Raw genomic sequence first — 21,362 nt, forward strand, 5'->3', positions numbered from 1 at the left:
CCCCCTCTTCACACTGTGCTCTCACACTGTGCCCCCCCTATAGGTCCCAGTTTCTATACTGGGCCGCCTCATCACATTCCCCCTCCTTGGCTTACTATCCCTTCCTGGGGCTGTGCCCTTACACTGTCCCTCCATATTACACCCCAACACTATTCAGTCTCTATTCTGTGCCCACTCACACTTTTCTCCCCATACTGTCTTCTCGCTATTCCACTCAATTATCTCTTCACACGTTTCCTTCTTCCTCCTAATACATTTACCTTCTCACTTTCAATACTGCCTCCTCACACATCCCCCCGACTCCCCATACTGGTGTCCGCACCCATCCCCCCACTCATCATACTGTGTCTCCTTGCTCCCTAAACTTGTGTCCTCAAATCTTCCCCTGTTACACTAAATCTCCCCAGCTCCGTTACACTAAATCCCCCCCATCCCCGTTACACTAAATCTCCCCCAGCCTCACACAGTAAATATCCCCCACAGTAAATACTTCCCACAGAGTATATACCCCATCAACACACTGAGAGTATATATGCCCCTCATTATATACACCCCCACCGTAAATACCCCCCCACACACAGAGAGTATATACACCCCCACACACAGTATATACCCCACACTGTCAATACCCCCCAACACAGTATACAGTACAGACCAAAAGTTTGGACACACCTTCTCATTTAAAGATTTTTCTGTATTTTCATGACTATGAAAATTGTACATTCACACTGAAGGCATCAAAACTATCAGTTAACACATGTGGAATTATATAGTTAACAAAAAAGTGTGAAACAACTGAAAATATGTCTTATATTCTAGGTTCTTCAAAGTAGCCACCTTTTGCTTTGATGACTGCTTTGCACACTCTTGGCATTCTCTTGATGAGCTTCAAGAGGTAGTCACCGGAAATGGTTTTCACTTCACAGGTGTGCCCTGTCAGGTTTAATAAGTGGGATTTCTTGCCTTATAAATGGGGTTGGGACCATCAGTTGTATTGTGCAGAAGTCTGGTGGATACACAGCTGATAGTCCTACTGAATAGACTGTTAGAATTTGTATTATGGCAAGAAAAAAGCAGCTAAGTAAAGAAAAATGAGTGGCCATCATTACTTTAAGAAATGAAGGTCAGTCAGTGTGAAAAATTGGGAAAACTTTGAAAGTGTCCCCAAGTGCAGTTGCAAAAACCATCAAGCGCTACAAAGAAACTGGCTCACATGAGGACCGCCCCAGGAAAGGAAGACCAAGAGTCACCTCTGCTTCTGAGGATAAGTTTATCCGAGTCACCAGCCTCAGAAATTGCAGGTTAACAGCAGCTCAGATTAGAAACCTGGTCAATGCCACCCAGAGTTCTAGCAGAAGACACATCTCTACAACAACTGTTAAGAGGAGACTTTGTGCAGCAGGCCTTCATGGTAAAATAGCTGCTAGGAAACCACTGCTAAGGACAGGCAACAAGCACAAGAGACTTGTTTGGGCTAAAGAACACAAGGAATGGACATTAGACCAGTGGAAATCTGTGCTTTGGTCTGATGAGTCCAAATTTGATATCTTTGGTTCCAACCACCGTGTCTTTGTGCGACACAGAAAAGGTGAACGGATGGACTCTACATGCCTGGTTCCCACCGTGAAGCATGGAGGAGGAGGTGTGATGGTGTGGGGGTGCTTTGCTGGTGACACTGTTGGGGATTTATTCAAAATTGAAGGCATACTGAACCAGCGTGGCTACCACAGCATCTTGCAGCGGCATGCTATTCCATCCGGTTTGCGTTTAGTTGGATCATCATTTATTTTTCAACAGGACAATGACCCCAAACACACCTCCAGGCTGTGTAAGGGCTATTTGACCAAGAAGGAGAGTGATGGGGTGCTACGCCAGATGACCTGGCCTCCACAGTCACCAGACCTGAACCCAATCGAGATGGTTTGGGGTGAGCTGGACCGCAGAGTGAAGGCAAAAGAGCCAACAAGTGCTAAGCATCTCTGGAAACTCCTTCAAGATTGTCACCATTTCCGGTGACTACCTCTTGAAACTCATCAAGAGAATGCCAAGAGTGTGCAAAGCAGTCATCAAAGCAAAAGGTTTCTACTTTGAAGAACCTAGAATATAAGACATATTTTCAGTTGTTTCACACTTTTTTGTTAAGTATATAATTCCACATGTGTTAATTCATAGTTTTGATGCCTTCAGTGTGAATGTACAATTTTCATAGTCCTGAAAATACAGAAAAATCTTTAAATGAGGTGTGTCCAAACTTTTGGTCTGTACTGTATACCCTCCACTGTCAATACCCCTCTCACACACAGTATACACCCCACACTGTCAATACCCGCCTCACACTGTATATACCCCCCACTGTCAATACCCCCCCCACACACAGTATATACCCCCCACTGTCAATACCCCCCACACAGTATATACCCCCCACTGTCAATACCCACCCACACACAGTATATACCCCCCACTGTCAATACCCCACACAGTATATAGCCCCCACTGTCAATACCCCCCACACAGTATATACCCCCCACTGTCAATACCCCCCCACACCCAGTATTTAACCCCCACAATAAATCTCCCCTCCCTCCATGTAATCTTCGGTATCCTCAGTTCCAGTGTGGAGCACTTACCACCACAGAGGCTCTGCTCTCTGGGTGCCGGCGAGTGACGTCAGCAGCGTAATCACATGACCTGATCACACTGCTGGCGTTGCTCTGACCCGGAGTGTCAGAGCTGGGAGCCAGCGCGCTGCAGCTTCTGTGGACAGGGTGTCAGCTTGATACCCTGCTCAGAGAAGTGCTGAATCCCAGTCCGGGGGTGGCAGAATGCAGCCGCCGGAGGAGACACTTCGGACCGCCACATTAGGTGGCCCGACTGCGCCCCCCTGCCAGCTGCACCCTGGGCACATCCCCCTGCTGCCCCCCCTAGATACCCCTCTGGCTGGAGCAAAACCTTCTGGGTTTCAGATCACTAAAGCTAATAGCCTAAGTGAAACACACCTCCCCTCCAGCACTTTGCCAGTGACTTTGTAACAATAGTTACATCCAATGAAACACATGCAATCATCTTTGCTTTGCAACAAAAGGGCTTTATAGGCAAAGACAGTGGTGTAACTAGTCTGATGGGCCCCTGTGCAAGATTTGAAAAGCCCCTTCACCCCATCCTGGTATATATATATATATATATATGTCCTCCATCCTGGTATATATGTCCATTATCCTGGGCCCCATCCTGGTATATTTATCCCCCATCCTGGATTACATTGCCTTTTTGGTATATGTCCTTTATTCTAGTCCCCATTCTGGTATATATATCACCCATCCTGGTATATATGTCCCCCATCCTGGAATATATATCCCTCATCCTGGTATGTACTGTATGTTCCCCATCCTGCTAAATATATCCCTCATTCTGGTATGTATGTTCCCCATCCTGGTATATATATCCCTTATCCTAGACCGCATTCTGGTATATACATCCCCCATCCTGGTATACATATTCCCCATCCTGGTAAATATATCCCTCATCCTGATATGCATGTTCCACATCTTGGTATATATGTCCCATTCTGGTATATATATCCCACATTCTTTTATGTATGTTCCCCATCCTGGTAAATATATCCCTCATCCTGGTATGTATGTTCCCCATCTTGGTATATATGTCCCTTATCCTGTGTCCCATTCTTCATTCTCAGCAAGGTGAAGGCTGTTGTAGGCTGGCCTGGAGTCAAATAAGACAGCAATGAAGCTACTTTTCTCCAAGAAAAACATCAAGGACAGACTGACATTCTACAGGAAGTACATGGATTGGACTGCAGAGGACTGAGGGAAAGTAATTTTCTTTTCCAAAGCCCCCTTCACACTGTTTGGGACATTTGGAGGAATAATTGTCTGGAGGAGAAGAGGTGAGTGCTACTATGAGCCCTGTATCATGCCAACAATAAAGCATCCGGAGATCATTCATTTGTGGTTGTTCTTCATCCATGGAGGAGGCTCACTCACAATTTTGCCTAAGAACACGGTCATGAATAAAGAATGGGATCTAAACATCCCCAAGAACAACCTCTCCCAAGCATACAGGAACATTTTGGTGATGCACAATGCTTTTTCCAACCTGATGGAGACCATGTCACAAGGCAAAAGTGATAACTAAGTGGATCAGTGAACAAATCTTTTAAATTTTGCATCCATGGCCAATAAACTCACCAGATGTCAATCCAAAAACTTGTGGTCAATCCTGTGGACAAACAAAAAGAAAGAAATGTGATTATGGGAAATTGTGAAAAACTCCAAGCACTGATTAGACAAGAATGGTCAGTCATCAGTCAGGATTTGGCCTAGAAATTAACATCCAGCAGGTCAGGACAAGTTGCAGACGTCTTAAAAAATAAGGATCAACACTGTAAATATAGAATCTTTGTATAAACTTGATGTGTTTGTCAGTAAAAGTTCAAAAACTTATGAAATGCTGATAATTGTAAGTCCGTAACCATAGAAAAATGCGACTAAAAGATCTAAAAACACCGAAGCAGCAAACTTTGTCAGAACCAATATTTGTGTTAGCTTCAAAACTTTTGGCCATGACTGTAGATCTTTAAGTGTTAAATGGTGGTCTTTTCACATATTCTAAGATTTAGGGTCTGTTTACATGAAGCAACCGGCAGCACGATGCGACCACTGATCGGTAAATATTAACCGTTGGTTGTTTAATTGCCTGTTTACACAGGCAGACCAGAGTAAAGGATGCGCACTGAACGACCTGTCATAGATCACTCAGTGCACATTGGCTGTCATGGTTCATGAAATCAGAATTCTTAATGGGGTTATCCAGGACTAAATAATTTTTTACTTTGAGCCAAAATACTAACAGGCAAGTAGTTGCAGTTAGCAACCACCTGCCTGTTTTATCCAACGCCGGCTCAGGGTAGTCACTGACCGCTCCTGCCGGCGATTCTGCTGCCTCAAGCCAGCAGAGCAGCTCTTCATCTTCCAGACTGCTCTGTCGACGTGGCTTGACGGCCGACGTAATGCTGATTGACAGTCAGCTTCCTGCAGTTATGCAGCAGGGAGCCGGCTGTCAATCAACATGACATCGCCAGTCACGCCCCTTTAACAGAGTGAGCGGAAAAAAACCCGCTGCTGTGTCGACATCGAATCTGTGTCTCAGGAAATCAATCACGTCTCTCATCCTCACTGTCCCCTGTAGTGATACTAGCTGCAGCAGGAGCCTCTCCCCTCTGCAATATCTACATCTACAATAGAACAAAAAATTGCTAAACCCAACCCCTTGTTGGGGCAGAGTTTTAACCTGCCACCAGCTCCAGATGGAACTGATCAGTAGAAAATAAACCCCTGTGTTATTTGGAAGATTCCTAAAAGACTGTTAGTTTTACAATCCCGCAGATAATGCTGCAGATGATCAAAGAGCAACTATATTTCTTGATCAATTTAAACAATAATTTCCAGGTTTAGCATTCATTTAGGGATGCCATTTTGAGACATGAGGATTGCTTTTTTTCTTAGCATAACTCATATAGTCTTAGATTTTGCTCTTTAATGATTACGGCAGTCAGTGTTCATTTTCAGAGAGCATAGTGGTTGAATTTTCAGAGGAAACCCCCTTTCTATAAAGTCACAGTTAAAGAGTAGTGATGAGCGAGCATGCTCGCTACTGCTCGGTGCTCACCCGAGCATCTCACTGCTCAAGATGCTCGGCGCTCGCCAAGTATTTCCGAGTTGCTCGGCGGGAGCTCGGGTCCCCTCCCTGCATGTTTTGAGCTCCTTAGAGAGCCAATGAACATGCAGGGATTGCCTGCCATGCACTGTAATGCCGTAGCCATGTTGGTTGTGGGCATTACAATGATTGGCTGGCCGCACAGCGTCATCAGCTCTATATCAGACCTGGCGCCGCCATGCTCGTCACAGTCACTCCGGATCAGACAGTGTAGGGAGAGGTGCTGCTGCGTTAGGGAGAGATTTAATTGTGTATTAGGTAGTGTAGGGAGGAAAACCGTACATTACACATATCCATCTTAACAAACAGTCCTTCTGAGGACTAACTAATCCATCTGCAGAGATATCAGGCAGGCAGGGTGTATAGGCCGGCAGTGTATATAGCAGACTGCAGTGCATATAGCACAAGAGGCTCCATTCCAATTCTGCCTTCTGCTGCTGTTAGATATTTCTATACAAAGGCCCAGGTCTCAGGAGCCAGGAATACTTTTCCTTGGATCTTAATCCTCATTATTTGCTTAAAAAGCTATCCAGAGAACACCATTTTTTCTGCGCCATTTGCTTGTTGGCGCTGCAGAATACAGCCAGGTCCTTTCCATATTAGAGCGCTAGAAATCCAGCTATTTAAAACTGTGTTTTCTCCGTCACACGGATCACATATACGTTGTCAGAAAATACTGCCAATTCTGGCCTCCAATAAAAAATTCCTTTAGTATGTCATTGAAGCAATTCACAGCAGTTTGCTGTTCAAACTACTTACCTACAGGCCAGGTATTTAAAACTCTGTTTTCTCCGTCACACGGATCACATATAAATTCGCTCCAAAATCAGTCATTTGTAGTGAGAATGGAAGATACTGTCCTCCATTTAAAATGGGCAAGGCACGTGGCAAGGGATGGGGAACTGGACGTGATGGTAATATTGCATGTAGAGGCCGAGGACAAGGCCGTGGGCAAGCCGAAATTGTGCCACAACAAACACACACATCTTCTCGCCTGACCTTCCTGTCCCAATTTCTAGGGGACCGCAGCACACCACTATTGAACCCAGAGCAGTGTCAAAAAGTTGTTGATTGGATAGCGGATAATGCTTCCAGTCACTTAGCCACCACCACCCTGTCTTCCACACGGTCAAGTCTCAGTAGCTGTGAGTCTGGACCGCATATTCCTCACCCTTATCCTCCTTCCTCCCACCATATCAAGTACCCAGAGACAACTGATCCCACACTTGGACACTGAAGAGCTGTTCACTTTTCCATTTATAGATTCGGGCCTCTCGCCCAGTCCACTTGAAGCGGGGCAAGAGGAGATCGCGTGTAGCGATGCCCAAATATTTGAGCAGCCACGGTCACACGAAGGCGACGGTGGGAAAGTGTCACAAGAGATGGACGATGGTGAGACACAATTGCCATAAAGTCAGGAGGAGGACCAGGGTGCGGAAGTGGAAGACGAGGTGGTGAATGATATAGTAACTGACCCAACCTGGCAGGAGGACATGCAGAGTGAAGACAGTAGCACACAGGGGGAGGGAGGCAGAGCACCCTAACAGGCAGGAAGAAGCATTGTGGTGGCCGCAGACAGAAGGCAGGCAACCGTTCCCCGTAACACCAACACAAAGGTAGTTGCCAGTACAACTGTTAGGTCTTCCTGAGTCTGGTTGTTTTTTTAAAGACTCTGCCGATAACCCCAAAAAGGCCATTTGCACCACCTGCCAGGCCAGCATCAGCAGGGGCGGCAAAACGACCAGCCTGACCACCACCAGCATGCTCAGGCACATGGCAGCAAAGCACCCAACTTTGTGGGCCGAACCCCAGGGTCCAGGAACAGTGTCTGCGGGTGGCACCATTGCTTTTTCCGCTGTTGTGCATGCCAGCCACTCCCCTGTCCATGGTGCATGCGAAGATGCCTCCTGCCCTGCACCTGTCATTTCACACTCTCAAGTAGCAGCATCAGAAAGCACGTCCATGTCCTTGTCCCAGCGCAGCGTTCAGTTGTCCATACCCCAGTCCTTGGAAAGCACAAATATGCAGCCAACGCCCCACAGGCCACACTACTAAATTCTCACATTTGACGACTGCTTATGCTCGAAATGTTGCCTTTTAGGCTCGTGGAGATGGAAGCATTCCGCAACCTGATGGCGGCGGCCGTCCCTCGGTACTCGGTCCCCAGCCGTCACTATTTCACCCGGTGTGTCGTCCCCGCATTACACAAGCACGTGTCCCAAAAGATTAGCCGTGCTCTCAACAACCGGTAAAGTCCACCTAACCACGGACACGTGGACAAGTGCTTGTGGGCAGGTACGGTACATCTCACTGATAGCACACTGGGTTAACATAGTGGAAGCCGGGACCCAGTCGGACCTTGGGATGGAACACGTCCTCCCGACGCCAAGGATTGCGGGCCCTAGGTCAATCAGGGTTGCCCCCACGGTCTACAGCTCCTGCACCTCATCCTCCTCAGCCTCCTCCTCCTCTTCAGCCTCCATTTCCGAAATGACCACATCAGTCACATGCTGGAAGCACTGCAGCACTGCCTCGGCCAAGCGGCAACAGGCTGAGCTGAAGCTAATATGCTTAGGTGAAAAACCGCACAATACTAAAGAGTTGTGGACAGCTCTGAAAGAGCAGGAAGCTCTATGGCTCACACTGCTGAACCTATAGCCAGGCATGGTCGTGTGTGACAATGGTCGGAACCTGGTGGCGGCTCTGAGCTCACACACGTACCATGCCTGGCCCATGTGCTTAACCTCGTGGTTCAGCGGTTTCTCAAATCCTACCCGGAGCTGCTGGATCTGTTTGTTAAAATACGCAGCCTGTGTGCCCATTTTAGAAAGTCAGCTACAGCTTCCCCCGCCCTTGCAGTGTTTCAGCAGCGTTTGCAGCTTCCGACTCACAGACTGGTGTGTGATGTCCCCACAAATTGGAACTCTACACTACAGATGTTGGGAAGGATTTGTGAGCAGAAGAGGGCAATTGTTGAGTACCAGCATCAACAAGGCCGTCGGTATTCAATTCAGACTCCACACATAAGACCTCAGAAGTGGACATGGATGTCAGAAATATGTACCATCCTCCAAAACTTTGAGGACTCCACCAAGATGGTGAGCGGCGATGAAGCCATAATTAGCGTCACCACCCCACTTCTCTGTCTTCTGAAACGCTCTCTGCTCACAATCAAAGAGGATGCATTGCAGGCGGAGTACGATGAGGATGAGATGGAGCAAGGAACCATACAGGGTGATTACACAAAGCCAAGCCTCACCTCATCCCAACGTGGATTGGGTGACAATGAGGAAGAGGAGGAGGAGGAGGAGGAAGGACAGGAGCTAGTTTCATGCACTATAGACGATACTACCTGTACAGCTGTCATACCGTCTGTTCAGCGTGGCTGGCCAGAGGACAGAGAGGAGGAAGAGGAGGAGAGCATGGTCAGTCATCCTCTTGGTGAGGACACGGAAGTTTTGCCTGTTAGTAGTCTGGCACACATGGCTGAGTTTATGTTACGCTGCCTTTCCCATGACCCCCGCGTTCTCAAAATTTTTGGTGACAGTCATTACTGGTTGGTGACACTTCTAGACCCACGCTACAAGGAGAACTTCATATCTCTTATTCCTGAGGCGGACAGGTCTACAAAAATGGGGCTGTACCAGAAGGCCCTTGTTGCGGAACTATTAAAAAAATTCCCATCTGAAAATGCTGGCGGCAGAGGGCACACTTCGTTGGACAACCAAGGAGTACAGGCGAGAGAGACACAACTTCAATCCAGCAGAGGCAGGGGAACACTGTCAAAGTTCTGGGAGAGTTTTCTCAGACCCTCCCATTGCACAGGCCGTGAGGCGCGGGGTACTCTCACAAGGAGTTCAAAGTTTGGGAAGATGCTGAGGGAGTACCTTGCCGATCGTACTAACATCCTCAGTGATTCCGCTGTGCCTTATAATTATTGGGTATCCAAGCTGGATACGTGGAATGAACTGGCTCTCTATGCCTTGGAGGTCCTGGCCTGCCCTGCCGCCAGAATTTTATCAGAGCTGGTTTTTAGTGCCGCCGGTGGAATTATGACTAATAAGCGCATCCGCCTGTCAACTGAAAATTTTGACAGGCTGACTCTTATAAAAATTAACAAGGGCTGGATTGGGACAGACTTCTCAACACCACCGAATGATAGCAGCGTAACATAAACTCAAATCCAGTGTCTTTTCTTGGGAGGTGTATTCCCTTGCACCTTTTCACACCCACACATGGGTATACGCTTCCTGATTTTGGCTATTTGCTCTTGTCCTCCTCTTTCTCCTCATCCTCCACCACCATATCACCAGGGTGACCGTGGTCTGTGATGCAACACCCACATAATTTTTTTAAAGGGTGTTTATGATGCCCGTAAAAAAAATTTTTATACAGTATGTTCATGTATACCCTCAGAGGTAAATGTTTATCAGCCCATACACTTAGTGCATGGGCATTACAAGTGTAGAAGGCCCGCTCCTTTCTAATGGAAACATTTTTTTATGAGGCCCTCCTCCACGTCTCTTCCAAGGGGCATTGAAGTGCCTCCAAATTTTTGGCAGCCCTTGCATTCACTGCATAGGCCAACACTATGGGAGACTCTCTCCTTTCTAATGGGAATTTTTCGTTACTGTGACCCTGCTCTATGTGTTTTTAAATTCTTAGTGGGGTTTTTCCTAAAATTGGTCAGCCGTTGGACTCACTGCATACCCTATAACTGTATAGCAGACTCTCTCCTTTCTAATGGGAATTTGTCGTTACTGTGGCCCTGCTCTATGTGTCTTTAAATACTTTGTGGGTTTTTCCTAAAATTGGTCAACCGTTGGACTCACTGCATACCCTATAACTGTATAGCAGACTCTCTCCTTTCTAATGGGAATTTGTTGTTACTGTGGCCCTGCTCCATGTGTCTTTAATTTCTTAGTGAGGTTTTTCATAAAATTGGTCAGCCGTTGGACTCACTGCATACCATATAACCGTATGGCATACTTTCTCATTTTTAATAGGAATTTGTAGTTACTGTGGCCCTGCTCCATGTGTCTTTAATTTCTTAGTGGGGTTTTTCCTAAATTTGGTCAGCCGTTGGACTCACTGCATACCCTATAACTGTATAGCAGACCCTGTCCTTTCTAATGGGAACATGTCGTACTTGTTACTGTGGCCCTGCTCTGTGTGTCTTTAATTTCTTAGTGGGGTTTTTTCTAAAATTGGTCAGCCATTGGACTCACTGCATTCCCTATAACTGTAAAGCAGACCCTCTCCTTTCTAATGGGAACATGTTGTACCTTGTTACTGTGGCCCTGCTCTATGTGTCTTTAAATTCTTAGTGGGGTTTTTCCCAAATTTTGGCAGCCCTTGCAGTCACAGCATGGGCATTATCACTATAGGAGAACTGCTCCTTTATAATGGGAACATTTTTTTTACTGAGACCCTCCTCTATGTCTCTTCAAAGGGGTATTGGGTTGCGTCCAAATTTTTGGCAGCTCTTGCAGTCACTGGATACGTAATAACAGTATAGGAAACCCACTTGTTAATAATAAGAACAACAAAGCATAGCCGGCTGATGGCTCTCTAACAATAGTGAGGGCCGACTGCTGGCCTTTTAAGAATAGTAAGGGCCGTCTGATGGCCCTATAAAAATAGGCTTTATGACTTTCAGAGTCCCTCCATCATAAATAAAACAGGATGTGTCTGATGATGTGTCACACACCACGTTGCCAGATAAGGTTGTAAAATGTTAAAATGACATTTCCCGGTGAATGCATTTGTCTTAAAAAAATAACGTAAAAAACCCCCAAAACAATAGGATCTTTCTTTAGTATAAAAAACAGCATCACCAATTTAACCTGAATGTAATCACATTGTTCAGCTCATGCACCTCCTCCTCCATCTCCGAAATGACTACATCAGCCACAAGCTGACAGCACTGCAGCACTGCCTTGGCCAAGCGGCAACAGGCTATGCTGAAGATAACATGCTTAAATGACAAACCGCCCAGCGCTGCAGAGTTGTTTAAAGCTGCAAAGTTAGCGCTATCTTGAAATCTCCTGAAGTAGAAGCCAAGGCACACCAGAGGCACACCACCCTCTAATATCTAACAGGCTGAAAAACTTTCACCTACGGCCACTCTATCTTCAGCTCCTTTGTGAGAAAATGTACTTGGGCAGCAACTCAGTCTACCAAATAAAATTCCTGAGAAGGAAATTGGGGATGGCTTCGCTACTTGTACTGGGGGCAGTGCTAATACCATGGCACCGTGCCATAGTGTGCTGGAAATATTCCAGGCTGGTAGGAGGCAAGCAAATTCCCACAGAAAAGTACCAGCAATAATGTTCAGGCCACATTTCAAGTGCAAGCAGCTTTAGAGGACTTCATGGGAGAAATGACACACAGGGTAGATACGGTTTCCCTCTATGCCAGTCCTTTCACCGAGCTAAATACAACTCTCAGCAAAAAAAGTTGTGGACTGGTTCCATACCGTCCCTGGCCACATTCACCTGTCCACGTGTTTGTGGTTATGCGGTCCTTCCCAGTAAGCGCACTGGGGAGGGCACGGGTACTGTTGTGGGACCCGTGCTTGTGGAAGGCGGAGGCGATACCGGGAAATATAGTGGCGGCTGGGGACCGAGTATGGACACCCGGCCGCCGCCGGCATGAGGTTATGAAAAGCTTCCGCCTCCACGAGCCTAAAAGGCCACATTTCAAGTGCAAGCAGCTGTCAAAAATTTGGCAGTATAGTATTGCAGCCTGTGGGTTGGTGGGTGGCTGGCTGTATACTTGCGCTTGCATTCCAAGGAATGGGGTAGGGACAACTGAACGCTGAACTGGGAGAAGGACGTGGACGGTGATTGTTGCAAGTCTGCAACGACAGGTGCATTGCAGGAGGCATCTTCGCATGTGCCAAGGATCACTTATGATGGGCACACTTTTAGGCAGTGAGCTGGGAGTCAGAGATACTTCCAGAGGTCTTCCCCATGCTGTTCCCATGTCTTTTCAGCACTGTATGCATGTGTCTGATGATGTGTCACACACCACATGGCCAGATAAGGTTGTAAAATGTTAAAATGACATTTCCTGGTGAATGCATTTGTATTGGTTGAAAGCAATGCAAAAGTGCAAAAACGCATCAAAAACGCTACGTGTGAACATAGCCCAAGATGTGGAGGAGTATTTTTGTTTTTGGTTATTTATTTTGCCTTATATACAAGTTATTACCCTGGAAAGGATGTTCCTTAACATATTTCCCAGGAAAATCCATTTTTGTTTCGTTTTTGTATGTTTTATTGTAAGTCCGTAAAAGTGGCGTAATACTCTGACCACATTGTTAACAGCAGTGATCTGGGAGCCAGAGATGCTTCCAGGGGTCTTCCCCATACTGTTCCTATGTCATTTGAGCACTGTTCCCATCGATTTGGGCAATTTTTAAGCAGACCGCCGGGGGGAGCCGGCTGAAAAATGCTCGAATTTCCCATAGACTTACATTGGGCTCGTTGCTTGGGTCGAGCACCCGAGTATTCCAATTTGCTCGACCCGAGTAACGAGTACCCGAGCATTTTAAGGCTCGCTCATCACTGTTAAAGAGTAAAGCAGCCAGGATCAGAGTTATCAGTCGAACCAACTCCTAAGCCCATGGCTAGTTTCCACTTCATGCAACCCATTCCTCAGAGTGTAATTTAATGGTAAGAGGTTGAAGCAGTGGTATAACAATACTGGTTGCAAATGATGCAATCACACCCAGGCACTGGTGCTTAGTGGAACACAATTGTTCACTTTGCTCAATGTAGGTTTTAACTAATGAACTGTACTGCAGCATTTAATTTAATGGGGCTGAACTGTCATACCAGACACAGCCCAGGGACAAGAATATTTTAGCCCTTGAAAGGAATACTGATTTAAAGAAGATCTGTCATGAGGTCAAAAGTGGCCATTTTTTTTATCTTATTTCATTCTCACTTCTCCCCTGGGTATTTATTTTTTTATTTCCATTTTTAAATCCCTGACATGTATTTTTTATTTAGTGCTAATTTTTATGATCTTCACCTTGGGGGTGTGGCACACTGAGTAATTATGCAAAGCTGCCTAAGTATACACCCTAGAGGATCCTATAAGTCACGCCCCCTTGGTAATGACCATATAACTCAGTGCTAAATAAAAATGCCCATATCTCTAGAACCAAATACAATTAAATGTTCATGGGAGCAGCAGGAATAAAATAAGAGCAGAAATTGGCCACTTCTGGCCTGGTGACAGTTCTACTTTAACTGGTTATTCTGATCATATATATTGATGACATGTCATTAGGATTTGTCATCACTTTATGGTCAGTGGGGGTCTGACCAATCCCGAGAATGATTTTGTAGTTCTGCGTCCACCATGCAAGTAACTAAAGCTCATTCTCTGGAGCAATACTGTGCAGGAAATTCTTTTGATAAAGCAGTATACCAGTCGAGTCCACTCATCGATGGGGGTCCTAGAGGAAAAACCTCCACCAATCAAAAAATAATCACATACCCTTCTCACGTGCCATCACTTTATAAGCTGGGGATACCCCTTTAGCATAATTAGTGTCTTGATCAGGACAACATTATTAGTCCCATTACAGTTGGTTGAAGAGTAGAGAAGACAAATCTATTTTTTTAAGAAACAGCGCCACCTTTTTCTATGGGCTATGTCAGGTATTACAGTCAGTCCCTTTTTAATTAAATTGGACCGTGCTGTAATACCAGACACATTCTACAGACAAGGGGAGCGCTTCTAAAAAAAAAAAAAAAAAACACCAGACCATTTTCTTTAATATGGACAATGAAAACATTTTACATTAACATTAGAAGAGATTCTTTTCTTAGTCCTTGGAGATTGATATGCATGAGAATCAGCCTTTTTAGGCTGAGAAAATGGACATACTTTAGCGGTGGTGTCACATTTAGTGACACAAGCCTGCTCCTTTTTGGCAGAGGATCATACCATTCATTAGGAGCAGGACCCAATTAAAGTAAGCAATTGATTATACAATCCAATCAAGATAATTGGTTTAATGAAATTCCTTGAGTCGCTAGCGCTGGACTCTCTGCAAATGGTAGGAATGAATGGATTATACCTCTTTAGGACTTTATTTCTTCTTGGTGCAATTAGGAATAGCTTATTTGAGACTGGACCTTAGGCTTAAAAGTTCAAGGAGGGAAAAAAAAGCAGTTAATGAAGGCTGGAAATGAAAGCCAGAAGAATGGAGAGCAGGGTGATGGCAAACAAACCAGCAATGACCATCCTTGTGTGCCCTGTGTATGGTATTCAGACCTGGGATGCAATTAAGAGACTGTTTGCCAGTGTTTAAGTGACATCAGAAGTTGTATTTTCGAAAGCGCGAGGCTGGATTCACTGCTTCATTGGTAATAAAAAGGAGATTCTAAAGAAGAAAATAGAAGGGACACATTTTCCCCCAAACCGTAACATGAAGGCTCTTGTCCTAAAATAGTTGTCTTCAACCTGTGTTTCTGCAAAACTAAAAATGCCTCACATGCTGGGAGTTGTAGTTTCCCACTAAGTCGTGACTGTTGGTGTATTCCAGCGAAAAATTATTTAATATATTTTTGAGAAATGTTAAGTCGCTCATACTACTTAACACCATTGAACCATCTGAAAATGTGGCAACTAGTGATGAGCGAGCATGCTCGTTACTCGAGTTTTACGAGCATGCTCGGGTGTTTTCCAAGTATCTTCAGCATGCTCTGGTGTTATGTTTGAAATGATTTGAGACTGTTTGACAGCTTTAATACATGTGAGAAATGCCTGTTTCTTAGGAATTCATCATATATAATAAAGCTGTTAAACAGTCGCAAATCACGCGCACAGTGTGACTAAAACATAACACCCGAGCACGCTGAAGATACTCGGCGAGCACCCGAAAGGGTTAACAGAACATACTTGCTCATCATTATTGGCAACCCCAAATTACATGACCAAACAGTCATCTTGGATTTTATGAGCACGTGTATGGGTGCTTGGGAGTGAAGAAATTTGCTATATTTTTAGGCGCCATCAGTACAAAACATGAAAGTGAAGTGCAGTGGAATACATGAATTTGCAAATGTAGATATCTCTTCTTAACTTTATTCCGCAAAAAAAGTTGAGTTTAGAGAATTTGACAATTATCAAAATTGTGTTATCCTTTTTACAATTTCTATCAATTTCAAGTCTGAGACCTCAAGAAACGCAGTGACAGAAGTTCTAATTATCTGCTTTCTGTACATATTCGTCATCATGATTTTTTTGTTTACTTTAAGCAGTGCTACAGAAAGGGACGTAACTAATGCAACATAGCAATGTAACGGATGTAACATAACAATTGTTGCTTGTTCTGCATCCGACACAATCTCTGTGGTATGTGTTCAAAGAAAGTGTGGACGAACAAAGAAAAAGCAGGAAAGACCTCTAAACAGGCAGAAATGTTGCTGCTATACCACAACTACATCACAAGCATTTTAACAGGGAGAAATGCAAAGTCCTACATCTGGGCAAGAAAAATGAAAAAAACATATACCGAATGGGAGGAATAAGGCTAAGTAACAGCACGTGTGAAAAGAACTTGGGTATACTAATAGATCACAGACTGCACATGAGTAAACAGTGTGATGCAGCAGCAAAAAAGGGTAAACACAATTGTGGGTTCCATTAATAGAAGCATAGGGTCTAGATGAAGTAATTACCCCCCTCTACTCCTCTACTCCTCTTTGGTCAGGCCCCATCTGGAATACTGCGTCCAGTTCTGGGCACCACATTTTAAAAAAGACATTGAAAAACTGGTGCAAGTTCAGAGAAGAGCTTCCAGGACGGTGACCAATCTACAAACAATGTCCTATGAGGAATGGTTAGAGGATTTAGGAATATTTAGCTTGCAAAAGAGAGGACTGAGAGGAGACTTAATAGCTGTCTACAAATATCTGAAGTGATGGCCCACTGTAGAGGGATCAGTTTTATTCTTATTTTGCACAAAGAAAGACTAGAAGCAATGGAATAAAACTGAATGGGAGAAGATACAGATTAGATATTATAAAAAACTTTTTGACAGTGAGGGTGATCAATGAGTGGAACAGGCGGCCACGAGAGGTGGTGAGTTCTCCTTCAATGGACGACTTCAAACAGAGGCTGGACAGATATCTGTCTGAGATGGTTTAGTGAATCCTGCATTGAGCAGTGCTTGGACATGATGACCCTGGCGGTCTTTTCCAACTCTAACATTCTATGATTACTTTAGGATGAGTGGAGATAGTTTTGAAATGTGTGACGACATCCCTTTAGAATTTAACTGGCCTTTTATCAAAATGTCATAAAAAAAGAAAACGTCTGGAGGTTCCCCCAACTTTCATAATATGCATTGCTGCAGACCTCCCATAATATACATTGCTGCAGTCTCCCCATAATGTACATTTCTGCATCCCCCACAATAATATACATTGCTGCAGACCACACCCCCAATCCACATAAAATACATTGCTGCTGACTATCATAATATTAGCCCTTCACCCAGCACACCACAGTGCACAGTACATAGTCTAAGCCCTATATATGGCCCACTTGTCTTGCTCTAAGCGCCGAACAAATTTATTGTTGCATGAGAGCAAGACAAGTATATGTAAATACTTAATACATATTCACCCTTATCTCGTAGAAAACACCGCCCACCTCTCTCGGCCGGCATCACTGAGTGGGTGTGTGGCACCCCAGAGGGTCCGGTTGCCACAGTGGTATTGCCTCCTTCAAAAGAGGTACTGCCATGCCTGGAAGCAAGCAGGGGTCCTTTTAGTCAGGCACACTACACATGCAACACTTTCCTGGCTCCAGACCAGCAAGGGGAGTCCCCTCCCCTTGGCAACTGGGATCTGGAGGCGGGGTTATTTAGTCTTAGCGTGAGGAGTTGAGCTTAGGACATCGAGGAGAGAGGAGCTAGGGACTGGAGCTGAGGAAGCTCGTCCTAGCTGAAATACACAGAGGACCGGACACCGGAGTCCAAGGCTGTGGGGGCACTGCAGGCCCAGCAGCAGATACCGTAGGGCAGGAGATTGCAGGTCTCCTGGCCCCATCAGACGCCCGGAGGCTCAGCAGCACAGAGGGACCAGCACTGCCACGGAAGAGCGACGCATGCACAAGGCCCGGGCTGCCAGCCATACGGGTGAGCACAGAACGTCACACTCAGGGACGTGAGCTATAACACATCTACAAGCAGTAAAGCCAAAGAGTATAGTGAGAAGGGCAGGCCTACAACTCCATCTGGCAAGGAGGACTCTATGTTTGCTTCCAGGCTGACCGGACTCTTACTTCTAGCCAGTACTCCAGTCCAGGCTTGTCTAATTGTCATCAGTAAAGACCCTGGGACTGCACTACACTGACTCTGTGGTTATTACTGACACCCTGCACAACCACCATCATCCACACACTGCCCTGAAGCTAACTCTTCCTGTAGGGAGCTATACCACCCTTGCTGCAAAACCACCAACTTCGGAGGACTGTTCCGCAGCGGCGGTCTCCATTGGCCGCATTCCTCAGGTGGCGTAATCGGACATTAACACCTATACATATAAATTCCCCTTGGATTGACCGCCCTGGGTCATGGACCGGGACACGTGCTTGTGTATTGTGGGGATGGCACATTTCGAGCCTAAAAAGCAACATTTCGAGCGCATGCATTCGCGAAATGTGTGAGTTTAGTGGTGTGGCCTGTGGGGTGTTAGCTGTGTATTTGCGCTTATGTTCCAAGGACTGGGGTAGGGACAACTGAACGCTGCTCTAGGACAAGGATGTGGACGTGGTTGCTGATGGTGGTAGTTGCGAGTGTGCAATGACAGGTGCAGGGTGGGAGGCATCTTCTCATGCACCATGGACAGGGGATTGGCATGCACGCACAACAGCGGAACAAGCAGTGGTATCACCCGCAGACACTGTTTCTGGACCCTGGTGTTCGGCCCACCTAGTCGAGTGCTTTGCTGTCATGTGCCTGTGCATGCTGGTGGTGGTCAGATTGCTAGTTTTTCTACCCCTGCTGATGCTGGCCTGGCAGGTGGTGCAAATGGCCTTTTTGGGGTTATCAGCAGAGTCTTTAAAAAACAACCGGACTCGGGAAGACCTAACAGTTGTACTGGCAACTTCCGTTGTGTTGGTGTTTTGGGAAACAGTTGCCCGCCTTGTGTCTGAGGCCACCACACTGCTTGTTCCTGCCTGTTGTGGTGCTACGCCTCCCTCCCCCTGTGTGCTGCTGTCCTCACTCTGCATGTCACCTTGGATCAGTGATTTCATCATCCACCACCTCGTCTTCCACTTACGCTGGTCATCCTCTTGACTTTCTGGCAATTGTGTCTCATCATCATCCACCTCTTGTGACAGTAATTGCACTTTCCCACCGTCGCCTTCGTGTGACTGTGGCTGCTCAAATATTTGGGCATCGCTACACGCGATCTCCTCTTGCCCCACTTGAAGCTGGCCGGGTGAGAGTCCAGAATCTATAAATGGAAAAGTGAACTGCTCTTCAGAGTGTCCAAGTGTGGGATCAGTTGTCTCCGGGCACTCGGCATGGTGAAAGGAAGGAGGATTAGAGTGAGGAATATGCGGTCCAGACTCACGGCTACTGAGACTTAATCGTGTGAAAGACAGGTTGGTGGTGGTGGCAAAGTGACTGGAAGCATTATCTGCTATCCAACCAACAACCTTTTGACACTGCTATGGGTTCAATAGTGGTGTGCTGCTGTCCCCTAGTAATTAGCACAGGAAGGTCGGGCGACAAGATGTGGGTGCTTGCTGTGGCACAATTTCAGTTTGCCCACGGCCTCGGCCTCTATATGCACCATAACCATCATATCCACTTCCCCATCCCTTGCTACGCGCCTTGCCCATTTTAATTGGAGGATAATACTTTGCACGATCCCTACAAATGGCTGGATTTGTACTGCAGTTATTTGGGATACGTCTGACTGACACCCACGGTTTTAAATACTGGCCTTGTAGTTTACAATTATTGGCGGCGACCAGGTGTGAATAGCTTCATCGACACACTGCTTCCTAACTGTAAAAGGAGGATAATATTTTGCATGGTCCCTACAAATGGCTGGATTTGTACCGCAGTAATATGGGATTACTTCTGATGATGGAAAAGATCTGGCTGCATTCTGCAGTGCTAATAAGCAAATGGAGCAGTAAAATGTTGGACACTAGTACTTTTTTAGAAAATAATCAGGATTAAGAGCAAAAAATAAATAAAAGCTCTGATATCCACTCCAATGGCTATCTGTAACAGGCAGCAGCAGCAGACAGAGCGTGCAATGGACACTATTGTGCTGTATAGTGTTCACAAATTTCTCTGCCTGCCTAACTCCTGCTATCACCACTGAATATATGCAGCTGGATTAGTCCTCAGAAGGACTGTTAGTTCAGATAGATATGTATCCTGGTGTGGAGAACCTATACCTAATTATTACACCACCAATTCTGTCCCTCACACAGAAGCACCTCTCCCTACTCTGCCTGTCTGAAGGTTAGACTGTGACAAGCATATCGCCACCAGGTCTTATATAGACCCGATGACACTATGCGGGCAGCCCATCACTGTAATGCCACAATCAAGATGGCTACGGCATTACAGTGAGTGGCAGACAATCCCTGTATGTTCATTGGCTCTCTAAAGAGTGCCAAACATGCATCGCGGGGACCCAAGCTCCCACCCGATCATCCTGGAAATACTTGCCGAGCATCTCGAGCAGTGAGATGCTCGGGTGAGTACCGAGCAGTGACGAGCACTCTCGCTCATCACTAATCAGGACCAGAAATGTGGGCAGAACCAAACCAGGCATCAATCAGAGGTCTTATAGCCAGAAACAAGAATAATGATGAAAATTAAAGGGGTTGTCCAGGCTTGAGATTCAAATCTGCAATCATTTTAGGTGACTGCAGACTTTTGAATCCTCACAGCATGCGCAGTCCATGCTGTCCAGATTCTCTGGTGCCAGAAGTGGGCGATCATGTAAGTAAGGCAAGTTTTCAATTTGCATATTTCTGGCCACACTCCGACTAGACGTGTGCGACCTTCAGTTGTATTCAGCGAGGCCATAGACGTCTAGTCGGCATGAATGCAAATTACAAATTTGTGGCCACGTGACCGTCCACTCCTGACTGCAGCACTGGAGACTCCTCACAGTGTGCACAGTGCATGTTGTGAGAATTAAAAAGTCTGCAGTGACATAGATTGACTCCAAACTTTAACCTCAAGCCTGGACAACCCATTTAAAGCTACATACAGTACTTGGTAACACAAATATGAAAGGTCTTAGGAGCCAAACTGCATTTGCTGCCTGTGGAGGTCCTTGATCTATGCAAATTGCCATGGTTGAGTGCAGAATTCTGGATAGCCAATGCCTATTGGAAAGATGTAGTAAGTCACCAGCCACAAACTCATACATTTACAGTGGGTACGGAAAGTATTCAGACCCCTTTAAATTTTTCACTCTGTGTTTCATTGCAGCCATTTGGCAAATTCTAAAAAGTTCATTTTTTTTCCTCATTAAAGTACACTCTGCACACCATCTTGACTGAAAAAAAACAGAAATGTAGAAATTTTTGCAAATTTATTAAAAAAGAAAAGCTGAAAT

Source organism: Phyllobates terribilis, unplaced genomic scaffold (genome assembly GCF_046119375.1).
Source record: "Phyllobates terribilis strain yellow unplaced genomic scaffold, ASM4611937v1 Scaffold_1__5_contigs__length_1240528914, whole genome shotgun sequence".
In the NCBI taxonomy this organism is placed as follows: domain Eukaryota; kingdom Metazoa; phylum Chordata; class Amphibia; order Anura; family Dendrobatidae; genus Phyllobates; species Phyllobates terribilis.